This window comes from Euwallacea fornicatus, chromosome 7 (assembly GCF_040115645.1).
Source record: "Euwallacea fornicatus isolate EFF26 chromosome 7, ASM4011564v1, whole genome shotgun sequence".
NCBI classification, from domain to species: Eukaryota; Metazoa; Arthropoda; class Insecta; order Coleoptera; family Curculionidae; genus Euwallacea; species Euwallacea fornicatus.
The window spans coordinates 1,685,716-1,712,116 of NC_089547.1; the positions used below are offsets into that span (position 1 = coordinate 1,685,716).

A 26,401-nucleotide genomic window follows, 5' to 3' on the forward strand; every position below is an offset into this window, starting at 1 on the left:
GTCAATCCCTAGTAACTGACCATTTATTGAGGTGAATGATTCCATTTTATCATGGTTCTAATTTTGAAAAAAACAACTTTTTTAATGACAAGTAACCGAAAAGTTGTCGTTTATAATCGAGCAAAATAAAAGGATATTAAAAACACAAAAGAAAATATAAATTACAGATAATTTAGGGTCCTTCCAGTCTAGAAGAAAGAAAGCGCAGATTAAATATTTATATAGTTTAAGTTTAATTTCATATCATTTTGAACTGTTTTTAACTATCCTCCCCGTTAAGTTAATAGTTTCTGGTCTTAAATAACAAACCAATTTCCGATCCAGTTTGTTACACATTTTGTTCGTATTCTTCGACGTAAAATACGCGGCTATATTATTGCTCACCAATTTCATAACATCCTGTATATTAAACATTAAAATTTAAAACGGTCTAGGATAATTAAAAAATGCAGTTTTATTGTTAATAAAACCGTATAAACGAAATTTTTCTTTATTATCAAATTACATTGTTGCATATGCAAATTTAATTGTGCTTAAATGGTCAATGAATTGGTTTCAGCATACACGTGTAGATGAAATTGAAGGAAATTATCTACGTTGGTTTTAAAGTAAGAAATGGAACTATCGATGTTTTGTCATTTTTTATATTAGGTAATTTCGCTTAAGCATCGCTGTTCAAAAAACATGAAAAAAATATTCAATTTGTGAACAAGTATCGATTTTAGGGAGAGAGGGGAAATCTTATAACAAATTCTGTGTATCAAAGTAAATACGGCCCTCTTAACTTCTTTTTTGTATTTTCAGCATTTCGGTTTAGCTCATCTAATGAGGATTTAATTAATATTCTGATGAGATTGATTGGAGTAGCACTTAAACGCACCAAGTCGTGTTTGTACGTAGTCTCGTCCATCCAAACCGGTTGACCTAGCAAACGCTTAATTAAGAACCCATTTCCTTAACAGGCGATGATATTTTTTAGCCCGATAGGTACTTAATGGGTGTACTTCCATACTTCGTATCATTAAACCCATTTTGTAGTTCTTTGTGCTCTTATCAACGTTATTGCCGCTTTTATACCGTGAGCTCGCCAGTTTTTATTGTTCATAATTATATCGAGGTTCTTATTTTTTTGTTTTATCGAGGCAGGAAGGCCTAGTGCAAAACAGTTGTAGAGTGCTTGATACCAATAGTCACTATCATCGAACCCATGTATTTTCAAATAAAAAAATCTTCATTTCGCTATATGGAAACGATGCCGTTTGATTGTTTCCATCGTCATTCGAAAATTCCTGCCACACGCGATTTTTTCTGATACTTTGATTTCCATAATTTTCAGACGAACCATCGCAAAAGAAAAAACTGCTTAAAGCGTCATATTTGCAAGGATCGAGGCAAAAAACAAATTGAATATTCATCAATCAATCCGTCGTATTTGGTCGATTGAACATCAACAGGTTTATTAGTAATACAAAATGGCAAAATTAAGACCGGCAGGCATTATGAATTACGATTTCGTACTCAGATAATAGGATTAAGGTGTTATTGCATTTAGTTCCAAATATTCCATTAGCGAAAATGTCGGGAGCAGAAAACAAAATTTAATTTTTGTTTATACCACACAAATTGGTCTGATACGAGTTTGAGGCGTTGGAAGAATCGTGTAAGTCGAAAACCATTGAAAACTGATGGGAATATGATGAAGTATTAAAAACGAAAACTCTTCTGAATCGCATTATTTGAAACTGGTTTGATGGTACCTGTTTTTTGCAAGATGTCGGTGTGACTCACCCGAATAAGGATGTGCGGTTTGATGAGTCCTGACGTGGGGATTCGATAAAATAATTAATTGGTCCCTTTTTTTGAGAAAACTTCTAATTTAATTGCAAATACATATGTGCATGTTTTATTTCCAGCGAAAGTAAATAAAATAAATTTAAGCTTTGCAATTTGATAGATAATAAGAGATTACGATCTTCACAAACAAACTCCCTAATTTATTTTAATTTGCTTTTGTATGATAAAATTATTCCGTGTAGTATTTCGTGATACATAATCGATTTAAGCATATTTTGGAAAGGCACAATAACGCATAGGATATACGGTACCCAGGTACACATACATAGGGGAATTTGTTTATAATTTAAAGAAATATATTTTTCGTGAAAACACTGGAACACGGCAAATATTGTTTTTGGTTGTGCATTTTTTGACATAACAGACTTGTATACATAGGTACCCATACGTTATATAAAAGTACTTTTCATTATTTTACGAAACCTCATTTATATTATGACGGTTTTTAGTTGCTTGAAAAATTCTGAACATATTTCATGTAACCCATATCTAAATTCATTAATTACTGCAACATTTGCGCAATATGGCAATTAGAGTGGCCTGCTAGATCGCCTGACGTCACCTCTATGAACTTTCTTTTATGGGGTTATCTGAAACACAGGGTGTGTTTAAATAAAACCAACAGTATAGAAGATTTAAAAAGTAAAATTACGCAAAAAGCTCAACCAATGCCCCCTCAAATGAAAAAAGAAAGTTCTTGTGAGATTTGAATTGTAGCTTGCCCACTGTCAGGTTACTTCTAGTTAAAATTAGGTCAACAGACCACATATCGATAATGCAATATATTAGATTATGGTAAATTGTATTGGTTTTTTTTAGTATTAATAGTTCTATCGTCATTTCTAATTGTTGTATTTTTTTCTAAAACTGTTGAATTTAGACATGGATATGTCACATAAAATATATTCAGAATTTCTCAGAGAACTCTAAAATATCGTAATTTACATGGAGTTCCATAAAAAAAATGAAAAATTACATTCATCTGTTTGCATGGGTAACCTTGTACACATGTCTGTCACGTCGAAAAATACAAAACTAAAAACAATATTTGATGTGTTCCAGAATGTTTATGAAAAATATTTGCTTCAATTTTTCAAAAAATCGTAAAGGATTTTTAGTTCTTTGCATGTACATTTCCTGTAGAACCTGAGAAAAAAAATTTTATGTTGAAAATCAACGTAAATTCTCGCAATATCGTGTCATTTCTCGGTAACATTGGCCTTTGCCGAATGCTGCTTTACAATATTTACACAAAAAAAACGCAATATTTGCATTCAATCACCTTCGATGGAATCTTATCTGGGTAGCTTGCCGTATTCGTTACATTCCATTTATACAAGGTAAATATTTTGCCGGATGGTTGCGACTTTTCGTATATACAGATGTTTCTTAAGGCACGTACATACATGAGAGCTAAATTTGGCACGTAATAATATAACAGAAAGCGAAATTAATTGATAAGTTATTGTACAAAAACAAGCAGGTAATAAATCTAACACGAGGCTCTGAACCATCAAAGACCCATTCAATGCGCTTATTTTGAGATCAAAAAGACAGGTGTCTGCTGACATTGTACTAATTCTCTGTAATATGTTAGAGGAAGTTTTGGCACCGCTACAATCAAGCTTTCACTTTCAAAAGACAAGAATTTGAGGTCTAATTGCAATGCGCACAAATAGCATAAATAAATTAACTATAACTTTTTCTCGTGGCTTCCAGGGAAAATTTTATCAATTCAATATTCTATATTTACCAATCACGTTTTTAATTAGTGGATATCCGACAGGTTGAAAATTAGCAAAATTACGATTTTCATCAAATTTCATCACCTTATACCTGCAAAAGGCGTCGGAAATTAATAATGATTTCGGAAAATGAGGAGAAATTCTAATAAATTTGGTTAATTTGAAAAAGCTCGGAAAGCTTTGAATTTCAAATTTGTTCAACGGTTTAAAATTTTTCAAATAGATCGTTGTAAACAAACTCGGACTAGTTCTACACTTCTTAGAGGCAGATTTTTTTTCATCAAATCTCTTTGATATCATAATATCTTCATATCTCAGATGCAAAGGAAACGTACAAAATTTGTTTCGGACAAAAATTCGTTATCTCAGATTTGGAGCTAAGAGGGTTTAAAAATAATTATGAATTTCGTTAAAAAGACCTGATTAACTTTTTTTTATTTCACCAATTTCTAAATTTCAGTTTCGAAATAATATGCAGCTCAAAAACTTCAAGATACAGCGCCCCAGACGATAGCACATCTTACGTGTAGTCAAAAATTACATTTTTTTTAATATTTGAATTACGATGAAAGTTGAATATATTCCTTTTGTATCTGGAGAGCTTGAAACTTTGATTGATTACGCAAACAATTGGAATTACAGTTTTTGATAGCAATGCATGTTTAGATGCATACCCATGTAGCTATGGATGTTTAACCATATATACCATGTCCATGGTATCACGAGCCAATGTATCTACGTATTCATGTAACTATGTATGTAGGTATGTGGTATTATGTAACCATGGTTTTATATCTGAACTGTCTTTCATGCAGTTGCTTCCGTTAGGGAAACTGCAGGAACAAATATTCAATCATTTACAACAATCAATTAATTATGTAACTTATTCTGTTATTTTCTACACTGCGTGTACGCCGCGGCTGCTGCAATTCCGTTTCTATATAAATTGAAAAATAGCTCTTCCATGTCCATTATCTTCCATTTTAGTTGCAAATCAACTTTAACACTTTTAGTGATTAGTTTTTGTTTTCCATCATAGAAGGCAAAACTATGCAAAGTCTCCTGTGACAACAATTCGAGAAACTCCGTATTGCACTTAAGAAACGAGGTGAAGGAATCAAATATATTTTTGAAAACGCTTTTTAAACACTTTTCAAAAAAGCCAAAACTGAAAAAGGCGTTCATAAGAGTTTCCATAGTTACCATTCGGAAATCGGAAACAATTCACGATGCACTTATTTGCCACACGTCATCACATTCTGATAAGAGTTTCTTGTCAAATTCTCCGACACCTTCATATATATGTAAATATACTGGGTGGTTTAAGAAGATGGCTCGCCTTTATAATTTTTTTGTTTTCTTAAGTTTGAAAATTAAAATTTGGAGGAAAACTATATGAGAATAGGGTCGATTGATTGACATTAATGACATTTATCTAGCACTTTTGGTTTAACCGGATATGATCTCAACTTTCGAATTTTAAATGTAATGCCCTATAAATTTTCACTTTTTTGGAAGCTAAAGATCATTTTTAGCCTAAAAATATGTCATTAAATTTTTTTTGTGAAAAAGTTGATGTGCTGCTAGTGTTTGGAGAATGTTGGCAACGGCCTTCCCATGATGCGCGACTTTATATGGAAAGGTTACCAGTTAGAAACCATCCAGGCCACAACTATTTTAGAAAACTGGTAAATAAAATTAAAACGGGAAATGCTAATGAAGAAGAAAACTTTATTATCCACGACGATAAAGAAATCGATGTTTTATTTATGGTAGAAGTTAGTCGAAGTTACTTCAAAAGTTTTGAAAAAACTTCTGTAATCTTGTGGTTATCAACAAGTAATTAATTGAGATGTTCAAAATGACCATCTGGTTGTTCACGGCAAGACAAAGCATTTTGAACTATTTTCCTCATTACGTTGTCCAATTGATTTGGAGTAATATTATTTATTGCCCTACGAACTTTTTCTTCTAATTTTTCCCGATTATTAGAAAAAGTGGCGTAAACTCGTGCTTTTATATAATTTAATAAAAGTTTCCTACAAGTAAAAATATTTTATTCTTTTATTCTGTCATTTGGAAGGTTTTGTTTTCTAAATTTCAATATTTTTTATAAATTAATGGTTCATTTCTAAACGAACACACGTTTTGTTTGATATTAAAAAATTTAGGAGAAAATAGTCTTTTAGAAAATCGCAACAAGTCATCATGTTACCAATTGAAAAACGGAAGATAACTGGGAAAAACTGTTTTTCGGTATTTAAATTGCTTATTAAAGAAAACGTACTCAATAAAGTAACAAATTAGTATTTCCCCCGTAATTCTGGTCATAATTTTTGCCTAATACGTATGCCCCAGTAGCGTAGTTTGACATGAAAAAACTACAATTTCTTTTTATGACACATTTTTAGACAAAAAATTACCTCAAGATTCCAAAAAACGAAACATTTATAGGGCATTATATTTAAAAATCGAAAGTTGAGGTCATTTCCGGGGAAACCCGAAGTACTAGATAAACGTGATTAATGTCAATTAATCGGCTCTATTCTCATATAGCTTCCTTCTAAATTTCAGCTTTCTAAGTTTAAAAACAAAAAAGTTATAAAGCGGAATCACCTTCTTGAATCACCTAGTATGTACATATACAGGGTGTCCTCGAATTACGTGGCCAAAATAATACCGCAGATTGTTTGAGTGAAAATAAGTCGATTTAACTAAACTTCCCTCAGTCCAAAAGTTGATAATTATGGAGCTACAGGGTGTTAAAGTTGAAAAAAAAATCACATTTTCTTTAATATCTTTCGATTTCTTTGAGTTAATTTCACGAAATTTCATATTTGAGGGTGTTTTAGGATACGAAATTCAAATTTATTAACGATTTAGTTGTTTCTTCTAGGGGGCGCCACAAGCGACCATTAGGACACATTTAAATCTCTGTAACTTTTTCGTGCCACGGTGTATATTATTTTGGTATTTAAAAACCTTTTTCCCTACCTTTTATACTTAGAAAAGGTATACTTTATTGACGTCGCTGGAAGCAACGGTTTTGGAGAAAAACGCATAATTCTAATGCGCTGTATATTTGCGTTGGCGCTTTTAAGTAAATAACTCAGTTGGCTATGTTTTTAATTGACATTTTAACACTTGAATTTGTTTCTCAAATGTCAGTTTTTTTATTTAGCCCTCAGTTTTTCTTGTCAGTTTCGCTTCTTGTTCCTGTAAATATCCATAAGTATGGCCAATAATAATTTAATTAATTAGTAAGTGTTATTTTCGCTTGTTGTTGTTTCTTTGTTAATTATTATTTTTGTTTTCTATTTAATAATATCTGATTTTGAAAACTTATTGTTATACCTTTACTAATAATTATTTTTGAAAAACTTAATTTTTTTTAACGGAAAATAATTTTAAGGTAATTTGCATGCATCATCAGGCTTAGATGCATTTTTCTTCAAAACCATTGCTTCTAGCGACGTCAATAAAGTATACCTTTTCTAAGTATAAAAGGTAGGGAAAAAGGTTTTTAAATACCAAAATAATATACACCGTGGCACGAAAAAGTTACAGAGATTTAAATGTGTCCTAATGGTCGCTTGTGGCGCCCCCTAGAAGAAACAACTAAATCGTTAATAAATTTGAATTTCGTATCCTAAAACACCCTCAAATATGAAATTTCGTGAAATTAACTCAAAGAAATCGAAAGATATTAAAGAAAATGTGATTTTTTTTTTCAACTTTAACACCCTGTAGCTCCATAATTATCAACTTTTGGACTGAGGGAAGTTTAGTTAAATCGACTTATTTTCACTCAAACAATCTGCGGTATTATTTTGGCCGCGTAATTCGAGGACACCCTATATATTTGTAGAACTAATGTGCGACACAGGGTATTCAGCACTCAACGTTAACTACCGCTTTCCTCCAGGCAGAAGCTTTCAGCGATAAATCAACTAAAAGCCAGTAAGTTGCTAAAAACCCCAACTGAAGGCGAAAAAATACACAAACCCACCCCTGAAAACCGACGAGCGAAGTTTCCATCTATAAGATTGAAAGTTTCCCAGTTTTCACAACGAATACGCGTCGGAACTCCTTTGAAGTTTTCATGATGTGCGTAGGGGAGGAAACTTTTTTATTTAGTCCGATTTGGGCGTATGTGAGCGCGGCTGTGTGTGTACCCGACCCAGAAACAAAGTTTCTTGTCAAACGGCAGATGATCGCCCCAAAAAGAGTTTTCTTATTATGGGGTTGCCAGAAGTGTTGTTTGCAGCCAGGAGGAGCACGAAGCGGGAATACTCCTTTCTTATCTCTCGGCTCCTGTGCTCGGGAATAATTTAAGAAATTGTAAAGAGGGAGAACCACGTTATTTTGTTGCTGTTTTAAATAAGGAGATTTGTAAAAACACTGTTTCTCTTTTTTAAGATGTATAAAAAGTGTATTTACAACTGCGGACAAATTCGTCGTCATGGAGACCACTCTCTAAACCCCACAAAAATGATAAAAATAAAATTTATTGAGATTTAACATTATTGCCAAGTTCATTTTTTGGATATTTTATGAGACATACGAGCACTAGTTCAGATAAACTCATATTATAACTTTGATACTACTAATAACAGTAAAAGTAGGGATACTACAGTAGTAAAGGGGACTGAAGCCGAAATCCTTAGGGGCCCTTTTCGCACACCAATTCACCCCTTTTTTCGCGCCATGGAGGCCCCTTTCCCCTCCGCTAAACCGGCCCATCCGCACAAATGAGTATTATAACGTTAAAATGCCATTGATGATTAGGAATGATATACGGACTTATCCATTGATGGGATATTCTGCTACCTGAAAAGGACCACGGCGAAATAAAAAAAGTTGTATTGTCAACATTGAAACTCTATAGAGAGAAAAGTAGTCAATCTTTTCTGAATTATTTTTATCCCATAACGCACTGAAAACCTTGGGAACCGTTTTAAATACATCCTGTGTAATACTTTTATTAAATTAAAATATACACACCACTTAATCCTACACTCTCGTAATTCACAATTTCCTTCAACTCTAATGCTAAAAGAGGTATTTACCGGTTATACACCATCGGGATACTTTCTACTATAAACAGGGTGTTTCCTAACTACGTGTAAAAAATTTAAAGGCGCAATCCTCGACTGATTTTGAGTCAAAAATGTCTAATAAACATATGTCCGCAAATGCCTTGTTTCCAAGATACAGGGTGTTGACTGAAAGACGTTGGAAAAGGTTTTAAAGGTTTCTAAATGTTTGGTGGTATTATTATAATTAATAAAAAGCAATTCTTATAATTAATCATTAAAGCATTCTCCCAAAAAATTGTCTTTTCTAAAATTCAAACACCCAAATTGAGTCATTTTGGAAATAAAATATCTTTTTCATGTCACATTTCAACACCCTGTATCTTGGAAACAAGGCATTTGCGGACGTATGTTTATTAGACATTTTTGACTCTAAATCAGTCGAGGATTACGCCTTTAAATTTTTTACACGTAGTTAGGAAACACCCTGTATATATAAAGGGTGTCTAAGTTAAGGACGTCTAAAGCGGTTTATACACTTTTTTAATGTTCTTATTGGTTTATATAAGGTGTTTGGTTCACCGATACATTTCCGAAAGAGGGTGGCCGGTAAAGAGGTTTTGAACATACGTATTTGACTATATACAGGGTTATTTATGTTATAGAGCACGAGACATTGGTACCAGACTACGAGCCTTTCAAAAAGTTTTAATTATGGGCCGTATAACGATCTATTATGATTACTATTTAAAATTATTTTTATATTATAAAGTGTATCCCAAAAGCCCTAAAAATATTAAACCTATGTTTATTTTTAATGAAACCCCCTTTGTATTATTGCCTTTTCGGTTTCTCCGATCAAAATAAGTGTCTGTTTCACTATGATTTAGAATACCTAAAGCTTGAAGTTAAAAAAAAATATATATATATCAGAATTTAACGTAATTTTGATGTCATTACTTAAGAAGTATTTAAGTTAAGCGTAATTTACAGTAAAATGTTTCAGTAGGTCATATTTTATATTCCAATCATAATAGACTTGTCATCTGTCATCATCAGTCATTCATTCTTATCCCCTGTATAGTATTATACAAAGTCTGACGTATTTCGAAATCTCGTCATTCTTCCGAATTTTCGCTGTATACTTGCATATAAGTCATAATTAAAAAATCGTCGATCATTTGATGTGACAATATTTTTTTATATAATCTAAAATATGTATTACATCGATGTAAGTCTACATATGAGAAAAAACTGTGGCCCTTTAAAATTCGAAAAATGAATATCAATCCTGCTTCAACTTGGTAAATCACCATATGCATTTTTTCTGATTTCTTTCTTTTTTTAATTAAATATCTGATGCAAAATTAAGTCTGCGCCTTCCAATAGTTTTCAAAGATATTTGAACGACTCTTCCATTTGCATTTTTCTTTTTATTCTCTTACAAAGTCGAGTTTTGACATTCAAGATATTCATTTTTCTGATTTTAAAGGCCCACAATTTTTTTTTCCGTATGTAAACCACATTACATGTTTGATATTGATAAAATATTTACATATTAAAGTTTATACGAAAAAATATCGGGTCATACCAAGTGTTGGATAAATTTTTTATTTGTAATTTATGTGAGAGTAAGCAGAGTATTTGGTAAAATTTGAAAATGTTGCGATATCACGAAATGCGTGACACTTTGTACGATAGTATACGTGCATATGTATCACTTTCTTCCTTCTGTGTATCAGTGAACTAAACAGCGTGTGTAAAAAAAACTACAGTGAAATTAGGAAAATTAACAACGTCTGAACACGGAGATTTTCCAAAATGTCGGAATCTAGTGCCAATGAGAGAAGAAATGCTGCTAAACTTTCCCTATTTTAAATGATACAGAAAATCTGGTAACGATTTTTGAATCCTCACAAAAAAGTGTAATTATTCCTTATTTTCACTTTTCTGCAATTAGCCTTGTGAAAAACTAAAATCAAAATACCCGATTTTTTGCGGATATCTGCGAATGCAGCTGAAATTGTACAGCGTGTTCCGAATTCGAGGGTGATCATTCGGATCTCTCGGAAACCTTTTGGTGAAACTGTGACTAAGTTGTGTAATGAGGTTTAAAAACAGCATTGGAAAACTTGTCAGCATTGAATTATTTTCGAAACCATTCGGACAAACAACAGTGAAATGTATTTGTACAACAGAATGAATTGTGCGTCGCAAAATATTTGGATTTTTTATGGAAATAGTCAAAAAAATAATGTCATTGGAAAAATACCTAAAAATAGACTTTAAAAATGATTGATACAGTCTTTAAGGCCTAATTTTTAAGTCATAATCTCCGGTCATTTGTCATGCACATGGCTCGAGCACTTGCGTCAATGTTACACCCGTAAACACATTTCGAGTTCGTTGAATGCATTTCAAGACATGGTAAACATTATCTGTCGACAGACCGAACATTTAGAAGAGGTCCAAATCGTGTGTTTTGGCAGACTATATAGTTTTTCATTAATTTGCATTAGTTGCGTAATTCGTATAATGCAACGGAAGTTTCACTTTCATAAGTTGAATGCACATCAGACACAATTTAGAGACGGGAATTTTCATTGTTTTTCTTAGGGTGTTAAAATTGGAAACACACATCCCCGGGGATAAAATTTTACAGCTTTTTTATAGCCCAATATTTGGGCTTCAAACGCTAAAGGATATGGGTGATCCCATCTTCCTGCTCCTGCTGTGACGCTTTGTTGATTTTATGTTCGGCAACTAGAAACGATTAACGTTTATGACATGACATGTTTCGGACACTTTTACGCCCCTCATTATTTTACTTATTAATGTATAGCCGAAGATGTATTTCGTAATAAAACTCCTCTCTACAGACAAAGTAAACGTGATGGAAATCCGCACTTAATATATTTTACACAACAGATGCGACTTTACCAAAACAAGCTGTATTTGCATTGTCAATAAATGTTATGAGGGGACATAAATTGCATAGTAAACACGATGATAAAAATCATACGATCAGCGTTCTAATGTGAGTTTCAAGGTTATGATGGCCAAATTCGATAGGGCAGACTGCTTGGCGACACGAGCTAATGGGTTATTCTAATTCGTTTCGTAATATTAATTTTTATACTGTGCGATTTTATTAGTCACCAAGAGGAATGTTTTTTGTGCAAAGAAAATAAACAATAGTCCCAACGTAATGTATTCTTATTTCAAATTAAAACCATACAGGTATAACATAATCGTTGCGAGTTGTACAGCGTGTCCTACGCTCGATGACACGTAGACTTTTTTGAAAGCCGTTAAAGGGAAGATTATGACGTAAGAAAAATCATTCAAGATTTGATCGTTTTTGTGTTCGACAAATAGCTGATCGATCTCTTAATGGTACGCGGAAATGCGGAAATTTTGCGCGCCGAAAGACCCCCAGTACAAATCTGTTCAGTAGACAGGGTCCAGGCTTTCCAAAAATCTGTCACTCTCGTCATTTATTAATCATGATTAAAAATCTGGATTCTGCCTTCAAGGATTAGTCGAGGGTCAGTAGGTAATCTTGAGAATTTTTGCCTCGTATTTTATCTCTGTGCGGTCTGCAAACTCTCAATATAAGGCGAAAAAAATGATTTAAAGTTTATTACTCACATAATAATAAAAGAATAACTTCCGATTGGTGCCTCTCAGTACAAATCTGGATTGTAAAGCAATCCGAGAATTTTTCCCAATTTCTTTTTAAATCTCCTTGACCCACATATGCTCAATTTCAGTTGAAAAAAAATTCTAAAACATGTATTTTTTGTCAACGATCAATAGAGATTAAATATTAATCGAATCACGAGGCAAGTTCGCGATTATTAAGGGTTACATAAAAAAAAGGGGGTATCCATGAAGTACTATAAAACGTGGAAAGAGGACGTCAGAAAATTAACTGAGCTATAATTTAAAAAATACAACGAGAATTCACGGAACAAAAGTAGATAATAGAAAGTGTTTACCTTTATTGCAACAAGAGAGGAATTTGCTGCTTTTATCGAAAGGAATAACTTCGTCATCAACATTTCAGGAGTAAATGGTCCTTTTTTCCAGTGATGTGAGCGAATTTTTTCTACACCAAATATTCGGTTTAACAAAAAACGGCAGCTGTTATCTGAAAAAGTGTAAAAAATGAGTTGCGCATCTAATAATTCTTGGAAAGAAAAATAGTATTCGCCTCCCTTCCACATCATGCTTATTTGTCCTTTTTTTTCGTAAATCAAGAACAGTTTTATAGTCCAGCAAGTCGTAGACAAATATAATTTCATGTGTCGGGAAGAGACCTCTGTAATACAGAGTCATATCGGCACTTTAAAAGGTAAATACAAACATTCTAATGAAGGGAAAAATTTGTTTATTGTACTAATACATAGCTAATTCTTTGGGATTTATTATCAACTTAGATTACAATTGAATTTTTTTAAATCATGCCCTCTAAATGCCATCCATCATGGTCAATGCAATTTTGAATTTTAAGCTCGAAATTTTTAGTTACCCGGCGAAGAAAAAAAATCTCCATCTTCATCTTGATTCATCAAAGTAAAATTCATCAATTTTGTTACGATTTAAATTAATTATCAAAACGAGCAGTGCTATAACAAATATTTTTTTAAATTTTATTCCTCTTTCTTCGTCATTGGCGTGAAAATTCTCGCGAAATGTTTACCAAAAACCTCCACAGTCCAAAAGTAGTCGTTCAGTATGGTGCAGCAAAAGTTCTGGAACTAAAAGAGCAAATTCGAAGTGAAACTAAAAGAAAAGATTGTGATTTGTTTCACCGTTTTACAATACTGAACGTTAGATCCAAAATTACATTGATGTTCATGGGGGACAGTTAGAAGAGATGACATCTAAAATCTAAATAGGTACCTAAATTGACGATAAATTCCATAGAATTAGGAACATATTAATACGATAAAAGATCTTCTTACTTTAATTAGAAAAAATTCATTTGACTTTTAAACTGCATAGGCAAATATGGAGAATCCTGCATAACCAGATAAAGAAAAAAATGTCACAATTACAACAAACCCATTTAAAATTTCTTGTCATGCGGGCTCTGGAATTAAAAAAAAACCCTTCCCATACATCAGCCCAGTAAAATGTGAAATATATCTATGTGAAAAATGTTAATGGTGGTGCAAAAGGGAAAATTAATACCCTGTTAGTCCCCTATGGCGATTTGCATAACACGCAATGCGTCCGTTCAATGGCTATCGAAAAAATGGCTTATTTATGTGTCAGTTGGTCAGTTAGTTCTTTTTAATTATTAAGCTGAATTTGAAACCCTCTGTCCATTCATGAAGAAGGGTCGAAAATGCATTGTTGTATTGTTCTCTGTGTAAGCACCATTGTACGCGGAGGATAGGAAACACAACATATCTCCACTGTGTCTTTTGCCATTTATTTTTATATTTTCCGTGTGGTAGCGAAAGATGTTCGATTAAGGCTTGACAGAGGCGGTAAAAAGATTCATCAAACAAAAACATATGCGGCAAATGACTTGGGTAAACAAAGCGATAATTTATATGCAAAAAATGAATCCTCTTGTGCGCCTAGCAACATTCGCACATGTGCCCGGAATAATAAATTTTATGGTTAATAAGAAAACGGGCGTGTGGAAGAATCGCTTGCTGAGAAAGAAGGAGAAAAATTGGAAAGTAAATTTTCCGGTCACCGCACTAAAAGCGGCAAATTAAACGAAACGCGACTCTCGAAATTAAAAACGCGGGACGTCCATTTCCCTCGACTAGAGGGCGTAATTAACCCCAGCCCTAACCAAAAAATAAAGCTAATTTAGCGTAAACAACCTTAAAACCCTGGCATCACGACGTACAACTTTCACCATTAGTGTAACTTTGAATCACGAGGGCGCTTTTTGTTTCTGCCATGATGATGATGGTAATTATGACAGAATATTTACGGGAAAATGCCTTGAGGTGGGGGGAGTGGTGTTGCGTGGTCACAAAGGCACCAAATTTAATTATAAGAAAGACACAACTGTAGGTTTTGGAGGTTCAGAGGTACATCTCCACGGGTCTGCTAGTGACTTATTAAAGATCTTGTCCGAAACTGGGGCAGAATTTGATAAATGAGTGAAGTTAGAGATTCAACAATGACCATTTTTAGTAGCAATGTGTCAAATTTCTACCCTAGACTATTCAGTCAAAAACTTAGTGATGTCGCATATACCCATTAAAATTTGACATTAGGGGAGCTTCACTCATTTGTCAAATTTGACATCTGTCACCATAACATATCCATCAACGGAAAATATTTGGTTTTCGTTGAAATTAGTGTTTGGTCACTGGTCCTGCCAGTGAAAATTTCAAGTCATCTCTAAATAATTTCCATACAATTTCTCTTGCCACACCCTCATAAATTCACCTACCACGATCTCGAACTTACCATATCGAAATTCCTTTGTATTTAGTTTCGAACTTCCTAGTCGATCTAACAGAGATTACCAGAATCCTGATTGCTGAGCAGATAATGTGATATTAACTGGCAAGCAGTTTTCCCTTAACGGAATTAGCTGAGCAAATGAAATTATTGCCAGTAACGAGTTTTTCCCATTCGGGCTCTTCAGTGGGGTGGTAAAGGGGAAACATTTAGCGAGAGGGCGCGTTCGAGACTTTGGTTCTAATTAGTTTTCTGGTCGGAAATTTCCTTTGTTTTCCTATGAAAGTTTTAGAGGAAACTGTACAAATTTAGTCGTATCTGTAGACACATATCTTCAACTTTTCGGTTTAATGAGGTCTAATTGTCTGACACGTCTCTGCTGGCTCGTTGAAGCGAGAGAATCGCATTATTTTTGCTTGCCCGGCCAAATGACCTCTCGACGGCCATCTTGCCGTAATGATGATGGATTTTCCTCGGATTAGCTTTGTACCAGTTATACACTTAAAACCGCTTTTCATTAGGACCGGCAAAATCCTACAGGGGACGCGATAAGTCCTAATCAGAATTAAGAGGAAATGAGCGGCATTTTTTCAACTAAATAAAATCAGCAACATGTCGCACACGCATATCCTGATTACACGTTATGTGGTCGCGCCTCCCTTGATATGCTAAAATTTTTCAATTGTTCAAATTTGTGCGCAGTCATTTGTTTTGCGGATAGATAACTGTACGTTATCGGGATCAGCGACTGTAATGGCGTTAAATTTTTACTTCTCCATTATCATTTATTGCTTTTATGTAAATTTCAAATTAACACAGTTGTCTGATGCAGGAAACGGCACTTCAATGCGCTCACGAATTTATGTAAAGAGAAATGTGTCAGCCGCTACAGATAATGGAGTGTCTTTTAATGATTTTAACAATAAATTTCTATGATTTGACCACTGTCCCAGGGCTTCATTATGTCACATTTGATAATGAACCTCGCCCTTTGCGCCTTGCTAAATCCGAGCTGGGCGTCTGGCTAATTAATATTTCGCCCTTCAATTCCCTTTTTGTGCAATATTAAAGACACTCCCTCCGTCCTCAAGTTTAGCCTGAAAATTGCTTGTGTTTATTATTTAAGCGATGATTGTGTTGAATTAAGACTAATCCATTTCGGAGCAGGAAAAATTAACGCCCGCTACAATCGAGCATAATAACGCTGTAACGATTCTGCCTACAAGTCTAATTGGATAATGACGTGCTCGTAAAAACACGATTTAGAAAAAATGGTTAAAAACATGACATAATGCTATAAGTCAATGTACTCGTTCGAGCTCTTTTAAGCCGACACAGGAGCGTAATAGGTTTTGTTTTGCAAGGCAGAACTGATGCGATTTTCACTTTGTGCATGCCTGTGTCAGGGATCTTGGAAAAACATTTTTTCGTCATCGGGCATTAATAGTAACCGTAAAAGTCATTTTTGCGGGATGCGGGCAAAAGTTAGTGGACAGAGGTCTTTTGAAAATTCGCCATTTTCTCTCCTTTAATGTATTTCGATTATTGAGTTAACGAAAAATTGAAAAAAAAGTTCCTCATAGAGCTTTTCCGTGGAATCCAGTAGAGTTCACAGGTTTTTTGTAAAGCCCTTTTCCAAATTTTTAGCTACACAGCAGAAAGTATATGAAAGCACTTTTTTCAATGCTTTCCCAAGGACGAACTTGAAATATTTTCTTTAGATAAATGAAATTAATTGGCAATAAATGATCTTTCATGATGCAAACATGCACATCCAGGGTATGATACTTTTTTAAAAAACCTAAACTCAGTTCATAGTTTGAACACTAACAGTTTTTCAAATAATCTGAGTACGCTACTGCATTCTACGGATAAAACGATATAAGGAACCGTTTTTAGTTTCTCGTTAACCTACATAATAGGCGAAATGTAACGAATAATCGAAAATGGCCAGTTTTCAAAAACCCCGTGTGTAACCGTAGCCCTTAACCATCGATTTCATTTACAGGGTGTGACAATTATAAATACGAGAAACTTAAAAAATGTGTAGCGCATTAAAGGCAATGGGGGTCATTCGACTAAAATGTTTTCAAGGTGGCCACCTTTCCAGTTATGCTAAAAATTAATGGCTACTTTCGCATCTTAAACGGAACATCTTCTATATTTTTGTCTTTTTGGATATACCTTTTTTGTCTTTTATGTAGCATACCTTATTTCGATTTTCAAACGGTTTTAGAAATATTCATACATCACGTTTTAACGATGACGCATGAAAACTGGTGTGTTTTTAATTAGTTTTCAGCATGTTATCTACTATCAAAATTCGCGAGTCTGCTTCCATTTAACCAACAATCTATATTACTTAGTTTCAAAGATATAATGCATGTTAATGTATCGAATTTGTAACACCCTACATAGTATTATTCAATGCTAATTACTTTTAAGTTCGTGACGAGGGAAAACTTCTACCAAAGAAAACACGAATCGAGATTCAAGCTTTGGAACCACATGCTCCGCCATACACAAATGTACAAACAATTCAACGTGAACTCAAAGGCTATGTGTGTTGGAATATATGTAGATATTTAGATTCATCTTAAGATGTTAAGATAAAATGCAGAAACCACTTTGACCTATCTTAAACTGTTGGAAAGTTGCGGTTTTTACAACTGTAAAAAGTATTATGGTGGCTTCCAAGGTCGACATGTTTAAAGCAGCTAACAATCGTAAGAAGTGTGTTACATAAAGTACCCTTAGAATTCGGAGACCAAAAATGAAAAAAAAAAAAAATTCAGGGTGCTCCATTGAAAATAATGCAGTTGCCATTTACTTCCGGTCTAACCGGAAGTGCCGTCATAAGGGGCACCCTGCATTGGAAGCAAATTTTTAAAAGAGCCCCTTGAATTTTACATCAGATGTTTCAGAAAATATTGAGCATTTAATGCTAGGGTTTTTCAAAAGATGGCAAAGGGCGAGATGTGCGTTTTACACTCTTGACATCTTTTGATCCCTATTCCTCGTCATTTGTGTCGGGCCCCGTTCAGATAAAGAGCTATTAATAGCAGGCGTCCTAAATTTGCTTCAGAAGCCTGATTTTTTAAATGTTCTCTTCCCTTTCGTTCGGTTTAACTTACATTTAATTACTCGGATGTATTTTAGTATCTTTCCAAGCTTGATGCAAGCTTAAACACGTCGGGTAAAAGTTTATGATTTATTAAGGGCGCAAAGTGATTATTCTCGCCCGAAAAATTAGGCACGAGACGCGAAGCACAGCGCGCACATTTTTCGACAAAGACAATATTTTATGCTCATGCTCTCGAGAGCGATACAATTTTTCGCTTATGCTATTGAGAGCGACAAAATTTCGTGCTCATACTTTTGAGAGCGGCAAAATTTTGTGCTCATAATACACCATGATTTTTTTTTTTTTTTTTTTGATAAACATTAACATAAATTCCGTGCATAGAATTTTTGCTTTGCAAGCTACATTATGTACTATATCTGCGATAGAACTCTTTAACATTTTTGTGTGCTCAGTAATCCCTCATTTCATGAATGCAGATGACTTTAGAGGTTTTTGAAGCAATCTGGGAATATCGCATCCCTGAAGCAGATGTTGATGATGTGACAAAGTGGTTTAGAGAGCTGAGCTTTACATAACTTAATAAAAGCAGTTGGAAACTCGTCAAGTTGTATTTGTATAGGAAGTTTGTATCTTATGCATTATAGATCACTTGGGCTAGTTCTGATCCGGTGACCGCATAGTGAGAGGTAAATTGAGTAATGTACGGTAGACATATGTACATGTTTCGTTAGTTTCTTGATGTGCGTGATTTAAGTGATTATTAATACTACTCCGCGGAGTTTTCGGAATCTTAACAAAGCAGGAGTTACTGTGCCGTGACTTATCATGACTATACTCCTCGCCATTAATTTTAATACAATGAATTCCTCGTTGATTGCAGCATTTAATTCTTGAGCTTATGATACTGTTGTACAAACGGCTTTGATAAGATTATTGAGGTTTTATCACTCTTTAACTGAACAATTAAAGAAGTTGGGGCTCATATTTATATGAGCACCTAGAGGAAAAACGCATGCATCATAATACCCGTCGGTTCTTATGATGCATGTATGGTCATTACGGTGCACAATTTCGATGTGTCTAAACGCTTTGATAAATTCATTGCCCTTCTTCACTCGTAAAAGCATCAATTGCTACACTTGTAATGAAAAATGTTGCATAATATTAGTGTATAAAGGCCTTTAAAGCTTTTGAATTTTGCCAAACATTCCACTGCGCGTTCAATTTGGCATATAATACATAGGGTGTCTCTATCTGCGTGCCCATTAGAAATATTTAGAAAGCCGCGAAAGCTAGAATATCGCATTTTGGTGTGCAGCTTTTTGTGCCTAAGATCTGCCGATCGAAAATATTTTCAAAATGACGATGTTTTTTTTTATGACTCCATATTGAATTTTAGTCAGCTTTCGGAGATAAAAATTGTTACGTGTCAAAATTGGCAAAAATCTTCTCTGTAAAAAAATTTCATACGGTGGAACTGACAAAGGCAAGGCAACGAAATTTTTCCAGTAGAAAGTCAGAACTTTGTGTTTCATTATTCTCAGTTTTAATTTTCATAATTCTCTACAGAGTGGTCTGCAAAGTAAATTGAACAAGGCCAACATAAAAACGACAAAAAGTCATTTTCTTCAAATGAAACACCCCGTATCCTATTACATGGGTTAAATGACCATTTTATTAGGTTAGTTTTTTAATCCTGTATCATTTTCCTACTCTTATATGAGAATTATTTTATGTTATTAGTAATAGTTAATAATATATTATAGAGTGATAGTTATTAATGGGCACTCAGCTATGCCTGTATGTCATGCATACATTAAATTGTTATACCCTCATAATAAATATTATAAATATTTATTATATAATTCTTTCCTGAAGTCCTGATCATAAAAACGGAATGTCCGGAAACTCCTTTGCTAGACTTTAGATTCTGACTTCGAATTGATGTCTTCATGAAGGTTCAAACTACTCGAAAACCGTTAAAGATGGCTGTAGCAAAGCTCATCAGAAATTAGTCCTTATGATTGGTAGAATGAAAATTTTGTTAAAAATCGCTCAAAGGTATTATTCTTGATGTTCACGTTACTCGAAAACTTAAAGATGTAAGCACAAGTGTTTCTTAGGCCGACTATACCTAACGAGTAGCGAATTCAAAAGTTTTGATGCGGGTTATTTTATATGAAAAATAAATCGAGTAAAGTTCGAAACATATCAAAAGCAGCTTTCGACAATTTTAAAATGATTAACATTGGCACCGTTCGGTAGAGACAACAGTTGTGCGACTGTTGGTTTCCTGATAAAAGACACGATACTCTTCAAATAGATATAAATTGGAGCTATCGTAATTTTTGCCTCGAATTTCAAACATTTACACAATTGCATAATCGTTACCTCTGCTCAATGGAGCTTTTAGCACTCAAACCGCGTCAAGCTATTTTTGATTACCACAGGTCAACCTATTATTTTCACGAGAACAGTCGCATTATGCCCTTTATGAATATATGACAACATTTTTTCGACACTTCTTTTTTATTCCGATTTATACAGGAAATCACATATGATACATCCGGTTTGGGGTCAAATTTTTCCTGCCATGTCAAGTGTATCTCTGATGATAGCGACATAAAAATTCTACAATCCGCTTTCTTTCTACTAGCCACGTGATTTTCAATATTAATATTATTTAAAAATCATGTTCATGTATAACGTGTGGTGATCCGAAATCACAAATTGAAAGAAAGTGGGTTTGGTCTAGCAAGAGACGTCTTAGGAAAAAATTAGTTGCTGCATTCAACGAAAACGTTTTTATGGACATGAGTAATGATGCTTCCGATGATTTTCTGCACGATTCTCACTATAAGTCTGATAGCAGCAATGATGATGAAGGTAATGAGGCACTTACTGTTCACAATGTTAAATCGTCGCCACTCCCACAACCTTCCCAGACGGTTCCGAGTGATCCTGCTGGATGATTTTCCTTTCACTGACCTGAGTGACGTAGACCCAACAACAATTGAAACATCGAAGCTTTGATTGAACTGAGAGACCACTTCTTACTATATCTTTATAAGTGATGGCAAATGAGATAAATTTGTATACAAGGCAAAATCTTGAGAATTCAACTGATATTCCTCCCTCTTTACACAATGTTACATGGCTGGACGCCAACCGATGCAAATGAAATGGAACAGTTTGTCAGATTGCTTAGATGGATGGGAATAGTACAAGTTCTTTACTAGTCGAGAAGTTAACTTTTTTTATTTCGATTGCCAAAAAAATGTAATTCTCAAAATCGCTTCAAGCTGTTGCTAAGATTTTGGCACTACGCCAGTAGCGATGAAGCGACCTTTCGAAATCGTAACCATAAATTGGACAATAGATGCTTGAAATCTGTTATAAACTTCCAAAGTAGCTGTACACCGGGATAGAAATGGTGCTTTGATGGAACCACTTTGCCTTTTACACGTCGTCAGAGATGTTCAATCGGATTTAAATCAGGTGATTGAGACGGCCACTCGAAGGCAGAAATTTGATGTTATGTCAACCAATTTTTAACAAGCCGGGATGAATGTTTCGGGTCGTTGTCGTGCTGAAAACTCCATATGAAACGCATTTCCTCGTCTGCAAGTGGCAACATATGTTGCTCGCGAATGTCTTTATATAGAAACCTATCTATAATCCAGTTAATCTTGATCAATAGTCCTATGCCGGATCGAAAAAAACATTCTCGCCCCATAACATTATCATCAACTTGTTTAATTGTCGGTTTTTGATACTTAGGATCAAACTTGGCTTCTATCGGCAGCCGAACATGAATTTTTCCCTCCAAATCAAAGAATTGAATTTTTGTTTCGTCACTAAAAAGAACAGTGTTCCACTTTGAAGGAGACCAAAACAAAGCTCCTAAGAAAATTTAATTCTTGCTTTCATATTCTTTTTAGAAATGAATGGTTTCTTCACTGCAATCCTTCCTACCAAGCCCATTTCATCTAACCGACGTCTTACGGTAAGTTCGCTTATGGCAATGTGGGTATTGTTGAAAATTTCCTTTTGAATAACCTTAGGACTTTCAAAGATCGCCAGTTGGCATTTTTTTGATCCGATGATCAGTAGTAACGGTTGTCTTTCTTGGACGTCCGGGTTTTAAACAATTTATTATATCTCCGAAAGTTTCAAGTTTCTTAAGGCTTTCGGAAACGGTTCCTTGCCTGACTGTCGAAGTTTTTGCAATTTCGTTTAGGTTGCAACCACGACGGGTCAACTATTGCGTTTAGAAAACCTTCAGAAAAACACTTTTCCTTGCCATAGCAGGTATAAGATTCGCCGCACGGCCAAACTGAATAACCGATTGATAGATAACAAAGCTCCATAGTACGCCATACTTTTGTCCAGCAAAGAAATTTATTTTAACAATAACATACTTAAAAATCTAGTTCCTAAGGCAAACGTCGTGTGATAAATTTAACAACATTTATCTTATCTTATCCACAAACTTTGAGAACAAAACATGATCCGTGAACAAAAAAACATTTTACTTAAAATTATTCCATAGTTTTGTCCACAAATGTGTGTGTCCAACATTGTGACATATAACAGGTATAACATTCAGGAGGCCTTGTGACGCCCAATGAAGGACTGGATGTTTATTTAGAAATTCAGCATAAATTTACAACGCAGGATTGAGTCATGTCAAAACGTGTTAAATTTGCGTGAAATTGCGTAACTTTTCCAATTTCGACTAGAATTGATCTATTTTTCATTTTTTAGGTTGCTAATGCGTTAGAGGCAAGACGCGAAAAATCCCTAAAATACTCGTTCGTTTTGCGGCCAAAACGTGTAGACATTGATAACAGTGCGAAGTCCGTCTCTGCTTTTTGCAGTAATCGCAGCCTTGATCCGGAGTTGCCTTGGGCAGTGCGAATTGTTGCACAATCTCGCAATAGCACCGGCATATTGCACTACATGTTCGTCGACGGGGTCTACGACCTGGGTGCGGGCCTGCACAATTTTTGTTACCTTACAGCACTATAAAAAAAAATCCAAATACAAAGTTGCATGCTCCGCGGTTAGGTTCATGTTCATAGAAGGATTTTAATTTAGCTGGGTTTTGAATCCATGCCATCGCAACTTTCCCAGCTGAAAACGAACGAGAAGGGTGACTCCCTTTAGATTCTACAACTTTCAATGATACTTATTCCCACTTTAGCAAGGGGTGCCATAAACGTGTATTTTTTTTTTTCGAGCTGACCTCTTAATCGAAATCTGGGGAAATCTATTCGACGTCGAAAAGGAAGGTAATTCAATAGTGCAGCGGTAAACAAGGTCAGAACGAGGTGAACAGATATGAAAAAGAACCGAATCTTTGTTGTTTCTGGACTTTCTCTCATTTGACTGATGGCATCATTGTTTGCGTTGTTTCACGCCCTCACCGAGATGGGGCTCGGCCGAAATAAATAATCACTCTTCTGCTTTGTTTCACTCTTTTGCTCTGGCGATAGAATCGGAATTGTGTTTCAAGTCAATTTTCTCGTTTCACATGTAAAACAACCCGTGATGTCGTAACGTAAGGTATAGAGAGAGGAAGGGGGGAGGAAGGGGGGAGGGTGGGGGGGCGTTTGTATGATTACTGCATTCCTGAGTTTAATAAGTCATTGTTGGAACAATAAAAGTCATTAAAACTTTTATTATAATAACTATTGTTCTACGAGGCTAAAAAGCCGCTATTTAATCAATTTCTTTAAAAATAAAATCGCTTCGATTTACATTAATTTTTTCAGTCTCGGTACTTAACTACAATGCTTCGCGATTCCACTATGACCCTCATGTTCAAAATGTCACTTACCATATTTAAGGAATTTCATAGTTTTGATCACTGACCTATGCAAAAAGGGACAAAAATTTTTTGCTTTCGATGTTGTTTTCCATAACTAAGAAGCTTAGATTAGATATTTTGGTACTTTTCGAGAGTATTTACCTCAGCAAATGCAAGTGTGCCAACAAATACTTAATAACCCTCTCAAGCGCAGTCAGTTACCCATGCGATTCTATAAATAAGTGGCCAGAAAAACAAGTTCCAGGATTAGAAATGATCGAGCCTATATGGGACAATTTCAGTTTTCACTTGAAAACCACTTACATACATATGTATTTTCCATTTCACACGTAATAAATCGCTCTCGCAAGATTTTCCTATTGACGAGCAACTGTGATTGTTTATCGTGAGCAATTCACTGTTTCGCAATCGCAATAACCCACTTTCTGTTTTAATTCTACAGACATCCCCCAAAATTGCTCATCTACAAGTGCAGTTTTGCAAAAAACGCCTTTCTCCGGTGATAACTAAACTCTTTCAAGACAGGGTGTCCATTTAACAGCCCCTCGGAGTGCTATGAGTTTTTTTTGTCATTTCGCAAAAACGTCAATCATGGGGACGTATATGAGGCGAACCAAGGTAAATTGCGAAATAAGGGGACAATCCCGCTAGGGTGTTCAAAAAGCGGGGCGTCATAAAGTGTCATTGTTTAAAGGCGGCCACCTGCGGTTTTTTCGCTTTGTTTGGACATCCTGTAGGATTGTCACAAATTTTTTTGTATATTTCAAAGTAATCCCCATAACTAATTTTTTTATAAAATGAATGAGAGTCCAAGGGGCTGTCAAACGGACACCCTGTGTATGGTATTAACTTGAAAATCGTCTTTGTTCTCAACTTGTTGCAAGTCCTGATCAAACCATAGGAAAATCGGAATAATTAATTTACTGTAACTTTGTTATTCCCATACAGGGTGCTCTGAAATTAGCTGGCCGAAGTTGAACGCAAAATCGCCAATCACAAATAACACCGCTTTGCTCTATAAACCGTATTTGAAAAATCTTTGGTGGCTGAAATACAGGGTGTTGAAATTTAGGACATTTTGTATGTCACGGCACAGCTCATTCGGTTTCTGGTGTATAAAGTTAAATTTTTTACGTGCACCGCTCTTTAGAATCGACACGACTAGAGTGCACATTTCGGCAAAATCTACAGGATGTTTCCTTTCTTTTGGCTGTTGGGCACGCCGCTGGTGCGACTAAAAATAAAATTCGCACTCCAAACGTAGAGTCTTTAGTAGCGGGTGATAACACTCACAGAATTTCATCAAATTATATATTGCTACGTCCTATTTTTACCACAGAGTTAAATGGCAATATTATCTCTTTACCAATACTTTTCGTTTCGATCTTCGGGTTCGTTCACTTGCAACACAATATAATCGATAAACGACCACTGTAATTTTACCCTTTTTTAGCGTGCCAGTCCCCATTCCTGTGTCCTCACACATATTTTTTATGAAAACAAAGTGTTTTTTAATGTGCAATTTGAAGCTTTAAATGTTGTTCGCACAACAGTTTAGAAAGGACTAGTCCAAAATTTATCATCCCTGTTGAGCATTTTGAGTTAACTCGTCTTTGGGGAGTGGTACCTTCTGCCAACCCCCTCCCGCTTTTGTCTCTCAACCGGTGATTTGAAATTCGAAACGTTTGACCTGGAATTATGCTCAAACTTATGTAAGTCTTTACAGGATAAAAAAAATTTAAAGAAAAAATTAACAGCTGAGTTCCACACCTGTCGATACCCAATCTGGGCAACAATGGCCTATTTATTATGTAGGTACGGCAAATCTTTTTCTGAAAAGCCAACTGCGAGCTATATAATTTTTTATGCAAATCGAGTTACTTGGAATACAATGGAGGAAATTTTCATCCCGCCAGCCTTGAAATTCTTTTAATGCAATTAAGTTTAATAATGTGATACATTTTAAACGCCGCCTTATTTAAATATTAAATATTAGCTGACAAGTACCACAGCGAATGGTGCGTTTTCGATTAATACCGATTCATTACCATAATCGCACGTTTACTCCAATGCATTCGAACGTCGAACATTACACACAAAGTTGTCAATATTTCATCGTTGAGCGATAACGACTAGGCGAGCAAACGTATATAATCCTAAATCGAAGATTAGAAAATCTAAATCTGTATACCCTAATCGTAGGTTAAACATACAGCGTAGGTAAAAAGTATTGCAACACGTTTGAAACTCTCATAAACCCGATGTTTTCAATAAATTCTTAAACATGTATAATTTAATTGTAAAAAAGCTCATCATACTTGCGCTTATTGCGAAACGAAGTAGATTCATCAATAGCTGCGAATTTTTTCTCGCGAAAACGGGGAACAAGTAACTAATGATATTTGGT

The 26,401-nt window shown here is 34.8% G+C and overlaps 1 long non-coding RNA gene across 2 annotated transcripts in view; it reads right to left on the bottom strand.

The window, feature by feature from the left end:
• Positions 1–24,077, bottom strand: part of LOC136340010 (uncharacterized) — a 41,831-nt gene extending 17,754 nt beyond the window's left edge. The window contains exons 1-2 of one of the 2 annotated variants that reach the window (XR_010732237.1): positions 24,004–24,077; positions 12,637–12,788 (exon numbers count right to left, since the gene is read on the bottom strand). This is a non-coding gene — a long non-coding RNA (uncharacterized lncRNA). Of the gene's footprint in view, positions 1–12,636; positions 12,789–21,063; positions 21,257–24,003 lie in introns of those variants that run through there. The other variant, XR_010732238.1, reaches the window with a different exon arrangement.
• Positions 24,078–26,401: the final 2,324 nt, after the last annotated feature.